The sequence below is a fragment of the Gallus gallus genome, chromosome 1 (assembly GCF_016699485.2).
Source record: "Gallus gallus isolate bGalGal1 chromosome 1, bGalGal1.mat.broiler.GRCg7b, whole genome shotgun sequence".
Classification (NCBI taxonomy): Eukaryota; Metazoa; Chordata; class Aves; order Galliformes; family Phasianidae; genus Gallus; species Gallus gallus.
In genome coordinates, this window is record NC_052532.1 from 164,648,638 (window position 1) to 164,656,223 (window position 7,586).

At 38.7% G+C, this 7,586-nt stretch overlaps 1 long non-coding RNA gene across 1 annotated transcript; it reads right to left on the reverse strand.

Moving 5' to 3' along the window:
• Positions 1 to 1,755: 1,755 nt before the first annotated feature.
• On the reverse strand, positions 1,756 to 6,268 carry LOC121107734. The gene is made up of 2 exons (XR_005842119.1): positions 5,982 to 6,268; positions 1,756 to 1,977 (listed from the first exon to the last, which is right to left on the reverse strand). It is a non-coding gene; the product is annotated as an uncharacterized LOC121107734 (long non-coding RNA).
• Positions 6,269 to 7,586: the final 1,318 nt, after the last annotated feature.

Here is a 7,586-nt window from a genome sequence, read left to right on the forward strand (position 1 = left end):
TCTTAAGATGTAATGTATTTTAATGTCATAGTTTATGCTCTTCAGTTGTGTGCTGCAGGAAATCAAATTACATTTGAATTACAAGTGGATTGTATTTGTTACAGGCTTATTGCACACATATAGGCAGTTACAATAAAGCAGCTGGTGTTTGGTAACTTCTTAAAGCAAAGCAATGCATCTTTGGATCCACAGTCTGTAAAGACAAAACAATAGTGGGAAAGAAGACTGAAAGAAACAACAAAAGAAGTATGCAAGAAAATAAGCATGTGATCTTCTCCTTTTACTAATCTCTTTCTTAATACTCTTCCTTCTTCTTGAGGAAAAAAAAACTACCGTTCAGGTAGACAGGGACTTTGTGGCAATTAGGCGGTATGTGGTTCTGTTCAGTGCAGGTTAATTCCACTCTCAGTTTAGGGCTCTTACCATGGAAATATATCCTTTATTTGTTTAAGTGGTTTTAGTCACATAAAAGCAACTTTGCAAGACTGAACCATAGATGTAATGTACATTGAGATGTTTTACTTTACAGAGCCTTTGCATCTGCTGCCGTTATTTATCTTGAATCTGGTGTCAAGAAAGCTGCTGTGAAGGCCAACGTATGAAGGTATATTGCTCTTTGCCTGTGAAGGACTGCGAGCTACCTAAGTCAACTTAAGAAGATTATAAAAAACCACTAAGCAGAAAGCGACATGAAAAGCTTTTGTGTAAAACAGAAGAGCTGATATATCTTTTGTAGACTTTCAAAATAACTTGCATATCTCTTTCAAGGCACTTGTAATGTTTGGAAAAAACTCTTTTCCAGATGTGATGTAATTATTTATTTTTTAATTAGCAAAGCCAAGAGGTACCACTTTGATATAGGATTTCAAGATGTGGGGGTTCATTTTGTTTTGCATTTGTTTTAGTTTCGCTTTCATATCCTGAATGTTCTTGAATTTCTACAAAGCAATACTGATTTACAGAAAAACAAAAGGAAGTAGGCATTTTCCATGACATAACATAAAGTTAAGTCATTTTCCTGCAAACAGATTCAAATGTGAGCAAAGATTATTCTGTTTTTTGTCAATTAGATGACAGAAAGATGTGCAGTTTTGATCACAGCATTGTGCAGAGAGCTCTAGCCCAACGCTTTACAGAATCACAGAATTGTTGGGATTGGAAGGGACCTCTGGAGGTCATTTAAGTCCAATCTGTCTGCTAAAGCATGTTCCCTACAGGAGGTTGCACAGGAAAGCATCAAGGCGGGTTTCCTGTGTAACCTTTTTAGGTTGTCTCTTTCAGTGTATGACTGAACTACTGTTGAGAAAATTAGGAAAACTATAGAACTCACAAGCCCAGATGAATTATGCTTTAGACATACTTCTACTGAAACTGAAGAGCATCAAAATGTTTTCTACATATGTAGATACCACAACACAAATGTCTGAAGTGAACTAGAATTAATAGAAATGATTTCATAGTTTGTGTATTCACTATTCATTCCTTAGATTTATAGTAACATCAATAAGAACTCTCCCACAATATGTCGTTTCAGAATATCTTGTGTATATCTTATCTTTTGAAGAAACACAACTACATGCAGTGTCTCCTACAGATCTTTGGTTTCACACTGAAAACCACTTTTTGAAATAAATAAATAAATAAATGACAACCATTGACTTGACAGAGAAGAAAATATGAAATGGAACTAATAAAAAATAGAATGCAGTAAAAGATTTTGATACAAGCTGGATAAAAGAGCATTTCGTAAAGAGATTCAAGGTAAATGTTCATTTTTTATTTCCTTATTGTCATAGATGGTGAGGTCATATGAGGCTAATGGATCTGTTTCACAGAAAGTTGTTGATGAGGCTGCTTGAATTGCTTCATAAGCTGTTTCTTGTTGATCCAGAAACTTCCAAATGATATTTTTCTTTATCTCCACTTGTTCCCTACTGATGATATTTGGTAGGCCCTGACCTAATTTTCTGGTCACAACTGTTATTATACAAAAAAAAAAAAAAAAAAAAAAAAAAAAAAAAAAAAAAAAAAAAGTATCTCACAGTATGCATATAGAAAATAGTATATCTCACAGTATGCTTCTAGACTCTTCTTTTTCTTTTTTTTTTCCTTTTTTTTTTTTTGGATGATGATGGTGGTTGTTTTTTTTTTTTTTTTTTTTTGTCTGTTTTGCTATGCTTTGTGTGTTTTTTTTTATTGTTTGTTTTACATGCATGCATGTATTCTATTTAACACATGCTTTATTGTCTCTCTCTTTTTATCGTGGTACTTGCTTGATTCCCACCTGATATCATCCTTCCTTCGAAATTAGAAAGAGTTAGCATGTATATATAGCAGTGGACATTGTTGAATTGCTTGCCAGTATAACTGACATATTACCATTTCACATAAGCCAAATGTACTTTTTGTTTTGTTTTTCCTGTTCTCCAAAGAAAATTCAGCTTTACTGTAGGAGGTTAGCACATTTTCATGATGTTTAGAATCTTTTTTTCTACCTTGTGCAAACCAGAGATAGAAATAACAAATTCAACGCAGTTTGGCTGTTCACCTCAAAAGTCCTGATCCCTTAGGCTGGGCTTTTTCACAGTCATTTCCTAATGACATTAGGAGTTGTGGATATTTGATTCTTCCGAATAACTGGCTCAAGGCAACAGAATCTGTATATCTAAAATGTCAGTATTGCCTACTTTTGAAGTTTTGTCCCAACAGACTAGTCATTACAGATTGTTCTCTGCAAAACAGATTTCCATTTTTCCCATCTCCTCTCACCCTTTATAGCCTTCATAAGTGTCAACTTACTATAAGATACACATATATATATCTGAAGATTAATCATTTAAACATGTTTACAGCATAATTCCCTAAGCAAAACTATTTACAATTTTTAATCAATAAGGTACTAAGAAAGACCTATTGATTATACATAACTGTCTACATATCTAGATCAGTGTTTAATTTATTCAAGTCAGACAAATAATTTACACCCAGCTTTTATGTGTCAAGGAATACAGTACTAGTAAACTAAGTTCCCAGATTCTCTTGTGTGGGCATAGGTAAAAGGCATTTGTCTTGGAAGGACTTCCAGAAGAAATCTGTAGATCATGAAGATGGTGATCATAAAATTTCATAAGTTTAAAGCAAAGAATATTTAGTTAAGAACTTACGATAACATTTTAAAGGCTGTAGACTGAACAACCCTCTTACATTGTTAAACGCTGTGGAAAAGTAACATATGAATTCCTTTGTCTTTCCATTTAAATTTGAATATCATTTGAGTGTTACTTTTGTCTTTCACTTGAAAACTAATTTACCTCACATTCCTGAAGTTAAACAAGTTAAAAAAAAAACAAACAAACAAAAAACACCCTATTAAAAAGGTGATGATAGACGATGTGTTACAATAGTATATGCTCTACATTGTTAGTTATATTTTTTTCAAAACAAGAACTACAGCCAAATCTTGCTACACGAGATAACTCATCTGGTCTTTCCTAAAGGACCTCAGAGCCATACAAATAATAAGTTGAGTTTTGGATGAATTGTTCCACTGACTGGAGATTTCATCTCAGACACAAGCAAGCAGTAAGTAGGATTTGAGGACTGTGATATTGTCAGTTTAACATTGAAAGCAAAGCAAAAAGCAAAACTACTCACTGCTTTTCATTGGCAGCCAGATGTGTAGTTACAACCTGGAAAGTGAAGTCTCAGTGTATGTAATGGTTACTTGAGACTTCCAATGCCATGAGAAAGAACATTTCCCCATTATTCCTCCTTTCTCTGAGCTTTTTTTTTTTTTTTTTTTTTTTTTTTTAAGTATGATTTCATGTGATATAAAATATACTTGTGGCCAGGCTAGCATTTTAAACACCTAACTGCTCTCAAATTACTTAGGTTTTAGCAGGGGCAGAGAGTGAAAGCCTTGATGCAGTGCAAGAACTACTTAGCAGCTGCCAAAATACTGGTCTGTTATTAACACTGCTTTGGGCACATATACAAAGAACAGCACCAGTGGAGCTTTTTCAGCAGTCTGTGGAGACAGGACAAGGGAAAACAGCCATAAACATGAGCACAGGAAGTTCCACACCAGTATGCAAAGGAACTTCTTCACAGTAAGAATGACAGAGCAGTGGAACAGGCTGCCCAGGGAGGTTGTGGATTCTCCTTCTCTGGATCTCTGGAGAAGGTCTTGAATAACTGTTCAAGACTCGCCTGAATGCCTACCTGTGCAGCCTGCTTCAGGGATCCTGCTATGCAGAGGGATTGGATTCGATAATCTCTACAGGTCCCTTCCAACCTCTACAATTCTCTGATTCAGTGAAGAAAGTTAACTTCATGGTGGCCAGACTCAATAAAACATCCGATCTTTTAGAAATGTAGAAATGAAGAGACCCTAGCCAAAGTCCCATCACTGTCTCCAGAAAGGACAACAGAATCTACTTAGACAGGAAAATTGCTCAAGTACATAAGATTACCTCTTAATAATATTGTACATGTGTACATATATATATATATATAATACTATTTAACAATTATGAACATTACAAATTCTACTATGAGTACAACAAACAGTAATGATAATATCTGGCTGTCATTTAGCTTGTGGAAACATATGATAGGGTGGTTAAAGCCTCTCATTACACATCGTAAGTCTCTCTTTCATCTTGTGAGGACTTGTGGATTTCATCTTGTAGAGGTGTTGCCCTCTATGTTAAGGAAGGAATCAAGTGTGAAAAGCAGTCCCTGAAGTATGGCCATGAGCAAGTTGAAAGCCTGTGTTTGAGAGTTAGATACTAAGGCAACAAAGGGAGCCTTGTGGCTGGAGTCTACCACATGCTGCCTAATCAAGTGGAGCCAGTTGAAGAAGTCTTTTTCCTCTACCTACTGGAAGCACTGTGATTACAGGCTCTTGTCAGCCACCCTGACATCTGCTGGAAAAGTAGCATGGTGAGCTGCAGGCAACCCAGGAGGCTCCTGAAATATACTGAGGATAACTTCCTCAGCCAGGTAATAGACGGTCCCAACAAGGGTACAGTTCTGGACCTGTTACTCAGCAATGCAAGTGAACTGACTGGTGACATCAGAATTGGAGGTTGTCTGGTCTCTAGTGACCATGCAATGGTGGGGTTCACACTCTGAGGGATATCACAGTCAAAGAATAAAAATTAGGAAGTTTAATTTTAGGAAATCCAAGTTCCAGTTCTTCAGGGAGTTAGTCAACAAAACTCCCTGGAATCTCCTCAAAAGACAAGGGAGTAGAGCAAAGCTGGCAGATCTTTAAGGAAACTTTCATTAGGGCACAAGAGCTCTCCACCCGCAAGTGTAGGAAGTCAGAAAAGGAAGGCAAGAGTTGGGCATGGCTGAACCAGGGCCTGCTGGTCAGCCTGGAGAGCAAGAAAAAAATGCACAGGCAATGGAGACAAGTAATCTGTGACAAGTATAAAGATGCTGCTAGGCTTTGTAGGGATGAGGTTAAGAAGGCTCAGACCTAAACAGAACATGACTAGGCAAGGAGCACAAAGAACAACAAGAAAGGCTTCTACAAGTACATGAACTGGAAAGGGAAAGTCCAAGAGGGTGTAGCCTCCCTAGTGAGTAATACAGGCAGGCTAGTAACAACTGACAAGGAGAAGGTGGAGGTACTCAACAACTTTTTTGCCTACACTACTAACTGCTCTACACACAGCCCTTGACTATATGATTCAGAAGGCAGGAACTGGGGGAGCAATTCCCCTCCTGCTGTAAACAAAGATGAAGTTCATGACTGCCTGAGGAACCTTAACTTCCATAAATCTAAGATCTCAACAAAATGAATCCTGGAGTCCAAAGGGAATTGGCTGATGTAGTCTCCAAGACACTCTCAATAGCATTTGAAAAGTCATGGAGGTCAGAGTCAGTTGTGACTGGAAAAAAAACAATGTAACACCCATTTTTAAGAAGGGTACAAAGAATGACCCAGGGAACATCTGACTTGCTAGCCTCACCTTTGTGCCAGAGAAAATCACTGGAGCATACTCTCCTGGACGCTATACTAAGGCACATGGAAGAGAAGGAGCTGATATGGAACAACCATTGTGGCTTCACCAAGGACAGCCCAGTCTGACCAACCTAGTGGCCTTCTATGATGACATAACTGTGTCAGTCAGTGGACAAGGGAACAGCCACTGATGCCATTTACCTGGACATCAGTAAGGCCTTCGTCATGGTCCCTCATACATCCTTCTATTCAGATTGGAAAGATATGAATTTGATGGGTAGACTGATAGGTGAGAAATTGGTTGCAAGATTATAACAAGAGAGTGATGGTCAGTGGCTCAGTGTCTGGATGAAAATGAGTGATGAATGCTATCCCTCAGGGGTCATTATTGGGAGAGGTGCTTTTTAATGTCTTCATCAATGACATCAACAGTGGGACCAAGTGTTCTATGATTCTATACTCTCATCAAGTTTATGGATGACACCAAGCTGCACAGTGCAGTCAACATGCCAATGGATGTGATGCCATCCAGAGAGACTTAGACAGGCTTGAACAATGCATCTAGGTGAACCTCATGAGACTCAATGAATCCAAGTACAAGGTTTGCACCTGCGTCATGGTAACCTCTGCTATCAATACAAGCTGGGAGATGTAAAGATGGAGCATGGCCTTACTACAAAGGACTTAAGGGTACTTGTGGATGTCAAGCTGGAAATGAGCCAGCAATGTCCCTTCACCATGCAGAAAGCCAACCATATCCTGGACTGCATCAAAAGAAGAGTGGTCATCAGGTTGAGGGAGGTGATCCTGCCCTTCTACTCTGTGCTGGTGAAACCTCACCTGGAGTTTTGCATCCAGACATGGAGCCCTTGGTATATGAGATATGTAAATACTGGAATGTGTTCAGAGGAGGGTCACAAAAATGATCTAAGGATTGGAAGACCTCACCTATAAGGACAGGCTGAAAGAGCTAGGGCTGTTCATTCTGGAAAAGAGAAGGCTCCAGGGATACTTGATATCAGCTTTTCAGTATCTAAAGGGGGACTACAAGAAAGAAGGGGACAGGTTCTTTAGTAGGATCTGTTGTGATAGGACAAGGGGAAACTGTCTGAAACTAAAAGAGGGGAGATTAAGATAGGATTTAAGGAATACATTTTTTACAGTGAGGGTGGTGAAGCACTGAAATATATTGTCCAGAAAAGTGGTGGATGCCCCACCCTTGGAGACATTTAAGGCCAGGCTGGATCAGGCTCTGAGCAATCTGATCTAGCTGTAGATGTCCCTGTTCATTGCAGGGTAGTTGGACTAGGTGACCTTTAATGATCCCTTCCAACTCAAATGATTCTATGATTTTACGAGATTTAGATTAGATATTAGGAGAAAGCTTTTCACTCAGAAGGTGGTGACACACTGGAACAGGTTGCCCAAGGAGGCCATGGATGCCCTATCCCTGGAGGCATTCAAGGCAAGGCTGAATGTGGCTCTGGGCATCCTGGTCTAGTGATTGGCAACCCTGCCCATGGCAGGGCCGTTGAAACTAGGTGATTTTTGAGGTCCTTTTCAACTCAGGCCATTCTATGATTCTATGATTCTATGAAACTGTGTATTAGAT